Here is a 14325-nt window from a genome sequence, read left to right as displayed (position 1 = left end):
CAGTAAATTTACAAGAAATCTTAAGACTTGTTCCGGTCACCAGAACAGTCTATTAAAATAATACAAACTAAAAATTATTAAATGTTTGCTATGTATAGAACCTCAATGTATTTTATTTTCATTTTTGTACTTGTATTTGCATTTTATGTATGAAAATAAAGACGAAAAGAAGGAGGATAAAAAGGCGGGGGAACCGTTTAAATTCAGGAAACTGACGTCCTGGTTTATTTAAAGGCACCCGGACATTAAGAGCATACCCTCGAAAGTACGCGGATGGAGGCGGGCTACTTTGGGAGGTTTTCCCCTTTAGATATGTTTAACCCTGGTGAAGAAGTAAAATTAGTTACCACTATACAATACTGAAATTAGATATTTTTAGGTTCTCGGGGGTATTCAGTCCAACCCAGTGCCCTCCCCCTGGCTACGTGCCTGCTACTAACATTATTGATACTATGTTCATGATTTATCCCGTATTATGTCTATAAATGAACCATCACCCTACATACATGTGCGTCTCCGTCCATAACACACACATTTTCAGTTGTACTCATAGTCATATTTCTCCCTTTCCTCCTTGCAATAATTTAGATGTGAGTGTGTGAAATTCTAACCCATTTCCATATATATCACCTTCTCATTTAAAATACTGAAGTTGAATGAAATATGGCGGATTTCAATATGGCGCTCATTTTGGTTACATACCTTATCCAGTGTCCCTGTGTCACGTTTGGGTCTGTTTTAATCCTGTTTCACCGTCCGTAAATGTTTAAGAAGAGTGTTTCCGTACTTATGGACCACCCTGTGCATTAATTATACACATCTAACAGTAAGAGAATGAACATTCAAAAATAAATGTTAATAATGTAACAAATCTTTCATGGAATGAAAATCAATCCTTAACTACGTTTTTAACCTTGCACATGTTTGTTAGCATTGTGTAACATCTCTTGTTTCTTCTCCAGTGAGCAGTGGAAGGGTTTGATATTTTGTAAATTGTGTCTACACTTTATCTGTTGTCCATCCAAAGATACCAAGTTCACAAAATGTTCTTCACTCCCTCCACTAAAACGACTCAATGTAGTAAAATTTATGGATAGTTTTGTTCAAGGTAGAACTTCTTGCGCGATTCCTAACCATAACCTTGAACACCATAAGATTATAAAACTTTAACGTAAATTGTTTTAGGCCTTCGTCATGAGTTTTAGAAGTAGTATGTGCACTAGTAGTGTAATCAATCCTAGGCAAAAGTTGTTATATATTATGTTAATTAGTTTAATGAAATATAATAAGATTTTTTTAGTTTCAAGGCCTTTTTTTGCTGTAATAAAAATAGAAATAATGCAATTGTAGCATTGCTTTCATTTGAAAAATTTGATTTTCTCAAAATTTCTGGTGGGTCTGTAGCCCCATCAGCCCCTCCATCTCCCCTCTGCATACACCAGTGTGTTCAAGATATTACTTTCATCTCTTCCGGGCATTCTACATTACAGAAGTTATTTTATCCCAAACTTCCTCATGTAGAAACATTTCAGCCGGAGTGAAACCAAGAACCCCATTATACAAGTTATTTACTAATTTTATACTATTTGTTAAAACTTTATACCAAGATCTGTGGTTGTTTTTACAAAATAGTCTAAGTAAACGAATGATCTCCTTATTATATCTTTCTACTGGATTTGCATGAGGCGAATATGGTGAAGTGAGAATATGCTTTACACCAATTTGACCTCAAAAAATTTCCCCATTCATAGGATTTGAATTGTGATTAATTATAATATGGATAATAACGGTTAATGGTGGAAGTAACCCAAGTTCATTTTGTTAATAATTTCTCGAGTGTATCTTCCTGAGGGATTAGATCATAACATATTTGATGGTTAATTCTACAATAGTCAAAATATGTTGGATGGAAGCCTTGTGATAATGGTAATGGACCAATCAGGTCTAAAGATAACATTTGGTACAATTTCAAAGAAGTCACATGAAGATGCAAAAGTGCACGTTTCATTGCAAGATGTTGGTCCCTGGTTCGAATTCCGGCCTGCGCATTGGTGTTCATTAGGAGCGTTCCTTCATCAATTTCATCATAATCATCACTCATACTGATATTTGCGATTTGTCAAAAGTGGCAGAAAAAGCAAAATAAAATAAACGAATCAATCAGTTATTGCAAATTTATTGCAAGTAACCTATTGAACTTACGTTAATGAAACCAGTCGAGAACGAAAAAGAAACGCAAATTTTTTTTTTGCTTTCTTTTTGACATCTACAAATGTTCAATGTATGCACCACGGGTGACATGGCACACATCGACCGACACCTACTTCTTGCAAGACTCGCATCAACATGGACTTGCCGATAATGTCTATCGCTACAATGATACACTCCCTTAGGGCTGCGATATCACGCGGCATCGGTGAGACGAGTATCGTCTTTGATGAAACCGCACAAAAAGTAGTCACACGGTGTAAGGTCCGGTGATCTTGGGGAGCAAAACATTGAACAAAACACTGTGAGTGATGTGGGTGATTTGAGTGTCGCCTAGCGGCAGGGATGTCAACTCTCAGCTTAACATAACATACACGCACACACTGTTTTCGTTCCTCGATAGTTCTGGAGTGGTTTCATTAACGTAAGTTCAATAGTTTACTTGCAATACATTTTTGTAACCTCCCAATTATTTATGAAACCCCTGGTACTTAATAAATCTTGTGCAAGTCCGTGCGTACAGGAATGCGTCCTCGCAACTACGACAGTCGTCAATGGCCACCCTGTTGCAGGGTCCTCGGCGGCATTTGCGTAAACTCGGCCGCGGGGGGCACCCCTCTCCCCCTCCCCTCCCCCTCGAACCGGGATGAAATTGCCGGCCGAAACTCACTTCCGACGCATGAATAATTCGCACGTCTTGCTTCGCGGATCTGCCCCGCTCAGAGATGAACACAGGATCTGCAGCGTCATGCAACAGTTGACTCGTGTCACTCTCCATTTCCGCTTCGATTAATGATCAATCCACCTGATGATTAATGCAGGGCATATGCTCCCACACCCTGGTCGCTTAGCGCGAAAAGAATCCGCGAATTATTGCAGCGTCGATCATCGCTGGGCAAGGTAGAAATGCGGCGAACCGAACTGTTCACAACCTTCTGGTCGCGACCTACATCGGTGCAAGTAGTTGCGAGTAACGAATCGCATTGCTTCTTTTTATCAGGAATTCGTTACTTTATGTGGTCTTTGGAAAGTTAAGTCCGTTACAGTAACTGTTACTTTCATAACTTTTACAGTTACTTTATTCTAGATAAGATATAACTCGTAGAACGTGATGTATGCATTAACAGTAAGTGGGTTGTTTTGTTTTCACTAGACCATCCAAAACGTAAACTAATTTTCATTAAATTACATTGCATTACAATAAATATATGTTTCAATACGAAAATACAAAGGTTAGAAAATTGAAAGGTCTCACTTACACCTTGAAAACAATTTTTTCACACAGATCATCTGCTCGTAACAAATGGCAGGTTACATGAAGCTTAAAATTTTATATCAACAATTCATAATTTCTGTTCATTACTGTTAAAACGTAAAGAACAGAAACTAAAAGTAGCTGTTCAATTCGATATTCGTTATCTCAAAGAAGTAACTGAGTTCTAATTTACAGTTCCTCGTTTCTAAAAGTAACTAAGTTACAGTTTCTCGTTTCAGAAAGTAACTGAATTACAGTCCCTCGTTTCAAAAAGTAACTGAGTTGCATTTGCAGTTCTCCATTAAAAGGAAAGAGTTACAATTACGTAACTGAGTTGCATTTGCAGTTCTCCATTAAAAGGAAAGAGTTACAATTACGTAACTGAGTTGCATTTGCAGTTCTCCATTAAAAGGAAAGAGTTACAATTACGTAACTGAGTTGCATTTGCAGTTCTCCATTAAAAGAAAAGAGTTACAATTACGTAACTGAGTTGCATTTGCAGTTCTCCATTAAAAGGAAAGAGTTACAATTACGTAACTGAGTTGCAGCAGTTCTCCATTAAAAGAAAAGAGTTACAATTACGTAACTGAGTTGCATTTGCAGTTCTCCATTAAAAGGAAAGAGTTACAATTATGTAACTGAGTTGCATTTGCAGTTCTCCATTAAAAGGTAAGAGTTACAATTACGTAACTGAGTTGCATTTGCAGTTCTCCATTAAAAGGTAAGAGTTACAATTACGTAACTGAGTTGCATTTGCAGTTCTCCATTAAAAGGAAAGAGTTACAATTACGTAACTGAGTTGCATTTGCAGTTCTCCATTAAAAGAAAAGAGTTACAATTACGTAACTGAGTTGCATTTGCAGTTCTCCATTAAAAGAAAAGAGTTACAATTACGTAACTGAGTTGCATTTGCAGTTCTCCATTAAAAGAAAAGAGTTACAATTACGTAACTGAGTTGCATTTGCAGTTCTCCATTAAAAGAAAAGAGTTACAATTACGTAACTGAGTTGCATTTGCAGTTCTCCATTAAAAGAAAAGAGTTACAATTACGTAACTGAGTTGCATTTGCAGTTCTCCATTAAAAGAAAAGAGTTACAATTACGTAACTGAGTTGCATTTTTCAGTTCTCCATTAAAAGGAAAGAGTTACAATTACGTAACTGAGTTGCATTTGCAGTTCTCCATTAAAAGAAAAGAGTTACAATTACGTAACTGAGTTGCATTTGCAGTTCTCCATTAAAAGGAAAGAGTTACAATTACGTAACTGAGTTGCATTTGCAGTTCTCCATTAAAAGAAAAGAGTTACAATTACGTAACTGAGTTGCATTTGCAGTTCTCCATTAAAAGGAAAGAGTTACAATTACGTAACTGAGTTGCAGCAGTTCTCCATTAAAAGAAAAGAGTTACAATTACGTAACTGAGTTGCATTTGCAGTTCTCCATTAAAAGGTAAGAGTTACAATTACGTAACTGAGTTGCATTTGCAGTTCTCCATTAAAAGAAAAGAGTTACAATTACGTAACTGAGTTGCATTTGCAGTTCTCCATTAAAAGGAAAGAGTTACAATTACGTAACTGAGTTGCATTTGCAGTTCTCCATTAAAAGAAAAGAGTTACAATTACGTAACTGAGTTGCATTTGCAGTTCTCCATTAAAAGAAAAGAGTTACAATTACGTAACTGAGTTGCATTTGCAGTTCTCCATTAAAAGAAAAGAGTTACAATTACAGTTCCTTGCTTAAAAAAGAAAGTAGTGACTGCAAAAAAGTTACTCTGTTACCTTTTAGAGTTACTCGAAAAATGTAACCATTTCTATGTTACCAGTAACTCGCTGCTTCCAAACACACTTGTTACCTTGACAGGTCAGTACTGGTCACTTTATTCGCAAACTGACTTTTTACAAATGAAGTTTTGTGGAATTTCTTTCCTTAGATACCAATATCATAGTGACCGACAATGATATATAGTTTCGGACAAACTTAAGAAAGTTGTGCCTTATCTTCCTCACAATCTTGAAGAGGCGTGTGGCCACCATGTCAAGATGGGTGTGTCTGTAAGAGTTGGTAACATCTAAGGACGATGTGGTGACAGCACTGTGAGAAAGACATGAACTATAGCCAGCCCCTTGACAAAATGATCTGTGCAACGAACTACGAATCCAGCGCTTCCAGTTTCGAACCCAGAGTAAGGTATTTTTCAAGCTCTTATATTGTAGTATCTGTACAGCTAATATTTTTCACGTTCTTAAACAAAAATCGGACAGAATATACCTATGTACACATAATTCACGTATGATATTCGGAATTCAAATAACTCTGGGTGTGTAAATACTACGGAATTCCCTTATTGAATTGTTGATGAAAACTTCTCTGTTCTGTTTTCTTCAGACTCTGTGTTCATGAGTGTTCATTTTTCTCTTTGAAAATAATGTGTACTTACGTTAATAGATGCCACCGTAAACTTCTAACTTGAATTCCTTTCCATAGAAGATATTTTTTCAGCATTTAATTCTGCATAACACAATTTGGAATTATATCTGTAACGAAATAACAGTAACAGTGTATAACTCTTAGGAAAAATATTATGAACCTTACATCCGACACACAGTATATACTAGGATGAATCAAAAAGTAAGTTACAGCCGACCCGTGTCCCTGTACTAAGAGAGATAAAATAATCACGCATGGTGGCAACACTGTCTGGAATGTTTTCTTCACACACCAGAAGCAGCCGTGCTTCATCTGGTGTAGTATGCGAGTAGTCACAGTGTGAGTATGGCACGTCGTATTGAGGTGGCGTCCAACATTGAGGTGCGCTCCGTCGTCCGATTTTTGTGGGCACAAAGGCATAATCGGAGTGAAATCCATCGCCAAATTGTCGAGGTGTATGGTGAGAATGCAATGTCACGCTCCATGATCGCAAAATGATGCCAGATGTTCGAAGAGGGAAGATCGAACGTGAATGACGAACCGCGTGTCGGGCGGCCTGCAACTGTGAACACTATCGACAACGCGGAGCGTGTGAATGCAATCATTGTTGCTAACCGCCGCGTGAAAATTAAAGAGATTGCAAGTGAACTGAACATATACTATGGTAGTACGTCTATGCTGATTCGTGATCAGATGGGTTATAGTAAACTGTGCTCTCGCTGTGTGCCGCGCTTGTTAATCGACGGGCACAAAAATCAACGTTTTGATGCTGCGCTGTCATTTCTTCGGCGTTATTCCACGGATGGTCCGCAGTTAATCATCACAGGAGATGAGACCTTGGTGCACCAATACACTCCCGAGACAAAGAGGGCATCCATGGAATGGAGACAAGGATTCGCCACCACCAAGAAAAGACAAAACCTGTCCAACGGTTCGAAAGGTCATGCTGACGATCTTCTTCGATTCCGAATGCCTTGTTTACAGTGAGTTTGTGCCCCGAGGAACAATAATCAATGCCGCAACATACTGTGAGAATTTAAGGAAGCTGAGAAAGCCATTAAATATCGAAGGTTCGGAAGATTGAGTGATGGGGTTGTTGTTCTTCACGACAACGCTACCCAATTACAGCTGATGTCTGCAGAAATTCAAGTGGGAAGTGTGGTCTCACCCTCCCTATAGCCTCGATTTGGCACCCTGTGACTACCACCTTTTCGGTCCTCTCAAACAAGACCTAGGGGGTCAGCGTTTCTCGTCAGATGAGGAAGTTCAGGAAGCAGTCTCATAGTGGTTCAAAGAAATTGGACGGAATTTTTACACACAAGGAATCGAAAAACTGGTCACACGATACGAAAAGTGGTTGGAACACCTTGCTGACTATGTCGAAAAAAGTTAAATGTTCATGCTTTTTCGTCCAATAATTTTTTTTCTAATGTGGTTTTTTTTTTTTTTACAGGGGGTGTAACTTACTTTTTGATTCACCCACGTACGTATGTTAAACAAAAGACAATAAATCTCTATCCTAGATATCGAAGCAGAAAAACCTAATCGGCATAGCACATACGGGCCTACCCTTTCACTGATTGCAAGTGATTAACCTTTAACAATTTAATTCAACGATTAATGCGATTGGTTTCAAACGGTTCGTGTAACAAAAAGAAAAATACCTAGTTTTTTGTCAATTCGTACATTGTTTGGTCTTCATTCTGGAAAAAAATATTAACTATATGAGATCAGGTGTGCCCATCCCCAAGGCTTATGACGCACGCCCCCCCTCCCCCCCCCCCAAGGCAGAACATTCCCACTACTTCCACTAGTATTACCGCAGTAGAAGACTAAACTTATATTAATGCGAACAGCACGCCCCCTCTCCCTCCCAATCCCAAATCCTTCTAAAGGCATAAGAGGTGGTGTTTCATTTCAACTCCATCGCCGCGATCACCCATAGGCAGGTAGAAAACTAATAACCATAACTAAAAATTAATAACAAGTCAATGAAACGAAACGGTCTCCCTTTTTTCTGTGTGAAAATATATAGGATTGGTAGCTAAACTATTGGCCCATGACGTAGGCGTGTCATGAATGTCCCCTGTAGGCACCTCTGTATGAGATTATACATGTATTGTGGACGTACCACAATCATATAATTAAGAAATATAGGGTAAGGACGGGGCAAACGGACACCGGGGCAAACGGACAGTCCCTAAGAAAAATACGAATAATTTGGCTTTGAAGTTTGCAACAGTGCATCGGTTGGCGTTGTGATTTGAAGCAGAACGTTGGCAAGAAGGTGTGTTGAACATCGGTTGAAATCTTGAAGAAGAACGCCAATCCAGCAGTAAAACCTGACCAGGTAAGGATATTTGTACTAGCAAAAACCTAAACAGTAAAATTCTGTGTGCGGAACATAAGGATTGCTTGGATTATGATGGTCCCGCCAAAGTTGCTCTTTGTAGTGTCGATATGTCATTGCCTCCTTGACATACACAGCCTGTGTCAACATGCTGCTGCCATCTGGTGGGCTTTTTCGAAAATGTAAAGCCCAAGGCTACATGCGGGGCGAACGGACAGGCTTGTGTTGGGGCAAACGGACATGCATAAAGTGCATATCATTTAAATACTATAAGGTATTATGTAATTCAGCAACTAATCTACATTTGACTCAAAGTCGAAAGGGCACGTGTGAATTGTATGTAATGCAGGTTTTACCCTTCAGATGTATGCCTTTCTAAAATAATGTGTCCTTGTTACAGGATAGTGCGACATCGTGAACGATCCACAGACCGCTGTTCCTGGACAGATGACAATATGCAGAGGGCTGTTAATGCAGTACAAGATGGCATGCCTCTAGCTACAGCCGAAAGAACATTGTCTGTTCCGCGAATCACTTGACAGAGACGGGTGAGTAGCAACGTGCAAATTCCGAAATTTGGCCAGCACACTACGCTTTCAAATGCAGTGGAGGTACAGCTGGTGGAGCACCTTCTGAAACTTGATTCTATAGGATATGGTCTGACCTATAAGGAACTCCGCAGTTTGGTATATCGGTATGCATTTACAAATGGTGTGCCACATTCCTTTAATGATCTACAAATGGCAGGGAAGGACTAGTGTTGCCCACGAGACGAGACTTTGGCCTGTCTCGTCTCGTGGAGTCTCGTGGAAATGCTGTCTCGTCTCGAAAATATTCGTTTGTCTTATGGCACATGGTCAATCTCGTCTCGTCTCGAATTTTTAAAAGCCTGTCCCGTCTCGTCCCGTGGGCAACACTAGGAAGGACTGGATACAAGGATTTTTAGCTCGTCACAAGTAACTCAGCTTGCGTGTTGCAGAGGCTCTGTCATATGCTCGCGCTAAAGGATTATCTAAGGCAAGTGTTAACATCTTTTACAATAATTTAACAAAGCCTGCCTGAGCACGCATTTATTCCTGGAATTGTCCATGAAGTGAATTGTCAAGATCAGCGATCACCAGAACCTTTAGCGACAGACGATGATGCCTCATCCCAAGGAAGATTTCAAGAACTCAACCCCTTGCCATCAACTTCTGGGACCTCGAGCAGGAAACGAAAAACGGGGGAATCGCACTTCTTAACGGATACTTCTTTCATCTCTCGCCTCAAAGAGAAAAAACTGACTGCAGCAAATCAAACAACAAGACTGGGAAAGCATGTTCAACGCACCGCAAAAGATGTGTGCCGTGTATGCAACGTTGTGCACAAGCAGGGTCAACACTGGGTGCAGTGCTTAGTGTGTTCTGTCTGGTTCCACGTAAAGTGCGTTGCAAATGGAAATGACCCATACTTTGTAGGTTCTTCTTCTGAGAGACATGACAGTTCATAAATGAGCTAGTGTCCATTTGCCCCTCTCACATGTCCGTTTGCCCCGCCATGGTGGGGCAAACGGACACTGCTACACACACTGATTCATTTAACAATTTGGAGGTCAACGTTCATTATTTTGAATTATACATTGTACTATTTGTTAGCTCAATGTTCACACTTTCTATATCGACCATAATTGTAATTTTTCAATAAACAGTTTGATAGTTATTTTTCAATATATCCTTAGGGTGTCCGTTTGCCCCGTCCTTACCCTATATATATATTTGTCCGAACTGACGAAACATAATGATGAGCTATTGAAACACAGTGCTTTAGAAGTTACACTAAAATTTGAACTACCGTTTAACATTCTATCTGATAATTTCTTAAAAAGGACGAAACAGTTTTTTTTAATCGTAAAAGCATGCTCATATATGTCGTACTCTGCACTGTGGTTATTATGAGAAGTGAACATGATGTCGGTCAGAGCTCGGAATATTGGACACAGACCCGCACTCATACATGTTATATACAAGGCATATACGTATATGAAGTATTTTGTTAGTTTACGTCGCTTTTCTACCACTTTTGGCTAGTTGCGAGTCCCAAGTTCCTTTTGTTTTATTGCGATTTCATCATGCTACGAATGCAATTTTTAAATTGTTCGATTTCGATGTATGTCTTAACACATACTGCGGAGTTTTAGCGAGTACTTAAGATTTTGTTCAATATATGCTTTCGTGGTTAGATTAGGAAGGTTAGGTTTGGTTCCCTTAACATTAACATGAAGTCCCTAATTGCATTAATCTAAGGTTCCGATTTACTTCTACATTCATTCCCACGCTTTTACGATATTTACTGTCCCTTGTCGACGGAGAATATCTTGTTCATGAGAAGTGCGTAAGGTAATTTTCAAGTTGTTTTTTTCAACATAAATAACTTTTTTTCGAGTCCAAACAGTGCTCTTTACTTTAAGGAAGGTTCAAATTTCATGTGACAATGATTTCCAAAATTCTACGATAATTAATCTTTGTGCTCGGAGAAAACATAAAACAATCGGAACTGTTACCGTTTTAATATTTTTTCTTAGAAAAAAATACATAATGATCGTGAATTGTTGTTTGTACCATAAATATATTTTTCAAGACAGAATCATGAAAATTATATTAATTACGGTTAACTACGTAGTAGCCGTTAATATTTTAAAAATGATCACGGTAATTTTATTTACGCTAATGAGAAGGCAGCAGCTGAAGTTGATGGTCTCATGGCGTCATTTCATTATTCAGATTTTTGAAATGTGAAAGGTAAGCACAATAGTAGAAAATGCAGTACTTAAAATTCGGAGGTGTGTACGGGATTACCTGAGTACGCAGCCGAAAGTACACACCGCTAACTGCTGTTTTGCAGGCCAACTAAGCTCTGGCGTTTGGACCCACGGCCAGTATAAGATGCCACACTGGGAGAAATGTCCCCAGTTGTCGTAGTTTTCACAAAAGTGACCATAGCTCTCTATCGTTACGTACATCACGTTAGTCTGAGGCAAAATAAGCCACAGTGGAAGTTTCGTCCGGTTGAATTATTTTTTTATAGGTGTTACAAGGCCATTTATGGTAAATATCAGCATTTTTCTCGCTTGCTATAAGACATAGGTTTAAACTTACGCACGGGACTTGCGTGTTTGTCTATATTCTTGTCCCATCAATAAGAACACATTCGTAGGTGTTCTTTCTTACTCCTTGCGCAACGTCGGCAATCTTTGTTAACATTGGGTACCAACCGCTACTGGGGCATCTCTCCAAGGGATACCCCACGTCGAGTCGGGAGAAATGTACCACCGAAATTGTCAAGATTTGTGCAATTTAGTGTTCTTTTTCTTCTTAAAATATGCGAATAAAATCAGTTTTTATTTTGAAGAAGTACTGATTCGTGATGATCTTATAAACATATGATTTTTAAACATAGCAGCTATCTTGGTGGCGGAGTGTGAAGATTCTGATTTCGAATCCCAGTCTGGGCATACATATAAGACTCTTTTCGTCAATTTCATCTGATTACCATTCATCCTCATAGGCGCCGACTCCATGGGGCTTTGGGGTCTCGAGGCCCGACCCCCAATGTTAACGATGTGGAAGCTGAGCCCTTCAAATAATTTTGCTTAAGAGAATCTAATGTATTATTTTGCTTCTCTTGTAAAGTTTACTCTGAATTGTGCCACATGAACTTAACTTTAAATACACATTTGAAATGTTCTGTTCTTGAACTTTCCTAGACCGCGAACCCCCCTTCAGAGATCATTCCCCACAGTTGAAGAACCAATGTCTAGACCATCAACCTTGGGGGGGGGGGGGGGCTGAGACCGCTAAACCATCAACTTTGGGGGGGGGAGCTATGAACGGAGACAGCAAAACACATGACATGACTTATTACTATATACTAAGTATATAATTGTGAGTATTGTTAACATTTTTACTTAAAAGAGTTTTAAAAGACGATGTGCATGAACTAGGAGAGTGGATGGGACGTTCGGGCTACAAATGGCTCTCTCATGACATTCAGAACGAGATCATTGATAAATTAGGGAGATCTGTCTTGCGCTCCGTGGTAGCAGATATTAAAAGTCGGGAATATTTTGCTATTATGGTTGACAAAACTTGTGACATATCCATCCGTGAACAATTGACATTCTGATTCGAACTGTAAATGAAAATTTTAATATTTTTTGAGAAATTCATGGGCTTTTACGAGATTCCGAACACTGAGGCCAAAACTTAAAAATGGGAGGGAGTGAGTCATCAATTTATTTCAGTGATCAGAGCCTCCCCCCCCCCCCCCAATAATTTTGACAAGTCGGCGGCCCTGTTCATCCTTATAGTCGCGATTAACGAAGAGTGGGGGGAAAGTGACTTAAAATAAGCAAAATATAAAACTAAACTAAACTTTTAAGAAGGTTCTTAAACTTTTTTTTATGTAAACTTTTAAAAAATCTCTTCAACATCCAACTGATGATTCAAGCGACGAGAGTAACCCCAACGAAGAACATATTAACTGCATCAAACGCTATGAAAAGTATTACGGATCGAAACGAAAGTAAAGTTAAGAGAAAAAATGCGAAGTGGTTACACGAATTCTGCACAAATGTACGGAAACATGTGCAACCATGTACGCTAAGAAAGAAAGGAAAGAACGAAAAGCTCAGAATGGGAAAAATCTTTATAAGTGAAGTACTTTTGTCACTTGTTTCTTTCCTTATGTAATGCAATTTGTAGGTGAGGCATCTCACCCGGTGTTCCATTTTTACCTTTCAAACTAAGGCATTTTATATTTTCAGACGCATATTTTTATAGACATCATGAACTCTTCTGATTTCAATATAGAACTCAACCAGTGCGTAGTTAGAGATGGATTAGTTCATTGAACTCTCCAGCCTAACTATTGCCTATTTTTGTGGGAGCAGGAAAAGATTTATTTTTCATTTGACTTGACTCTTCTTTCCCAACAAGTCGTTAGGTGACGGGGCTTGCCCAGAGTTGATAGCTTCCTGAAGATGAGGCCTGCCCGAAAAAGTTTATTATCCACTCATATTTTCGTAACATTAGAATTGAATACATTTACCATCTTTTCATATATAATTTAACGGGGAAAAAATTAAAAGGGGCGTGGCGAATCCCAGAAGTAAACACGCCTCCGCCCGCGTACATTCGAGGGCCTTTTTATCCTCCTTCTCTTCGTCTTTATTTTCAATTTTCGTACGTAAGATACAAGTACAATAAGAAAATAAAATAGATGGAGATTCTATACATAGCTACATTTAGTAATTTTGATTTTGTGTTATTGTATTAGCCCGTTCTGGTGACCCCAACAAGTTTTGATTTATTTTTGTTTATTTACTGTGCATTGGTATGATTGGTAATTAATTAAACTTATTAGTGGTATAGATTAATTTGAGTTAGTTTATAGGTTAGTTTTAGTTATCTTGTAGTTAGTAGGGAATGCTATGTATATGTATGTTCTGGTATCCATAATGATTTTAGGCTTGAGGGGGAGAGTATTATGGTGGGAGTTAGGTTAGGGTGACATTAAGAGGATCTCGGTGAGTGATGACTTGGATTACGTAGTCCATTAATGTAATTTAATATAGGTTTTTAATAACCTGAACAATTTTACAGCCCATCTTTCCTAGCTGGAACATCTCTCCAGGAATTCCCTTAATCCTCTTTCGGTCGTGGTGTCCTGTATTTGTCCTTATGGAGATTTTATCCTCGGTAGTTTTAGTTCATGTAAGGAATCTATGACTGCATTCGTTTTTCAAACTGGGTGAGGAAGTTTATATTTTCTTGTTAGGACACTGTCTGTGTTTTGTTTCAGTTAAGGGTTTCATCCCCGTATTGTGTGACGGGACAAAAATAACCCGTCAATCAATCAAAATTTAGTTCGTTATGCTAACATCCCCTATAAGTATTTTCAGTTCTTACGGCGGGCGCTCTACAAGCTGGAAAGGGAAGTGAGGAGCGGGGAATAGGCCGCACCAACCAGACAGCAGCGGTGGCGCCGAGAGATACGACGTGGAGGGAATAAGTACTACGTTCTATAGGCTGCTGCGTTTCTTATCGCGTT

The sequence above is a fragment of the Lepisma saccharinum genome, chromosome 8, assembly GCF_977018435.1.
Source record: "Lepisma saccharinum chromosome 8, izLepSacc3.1, whole genome shotgun sequence".
Taxonomy (NCBI): domain Eukaryota; kingdom Metazoa; phylum Arthropoda; class Insecta; order Zygentoma; family Lepismatidae; genus Lepisma; species Lepisma saccharinum.
The sequence above is the reverse complement of the archived record's forward strand: the minus strand, read 5'-3'. Positions refer to the sequence as shown.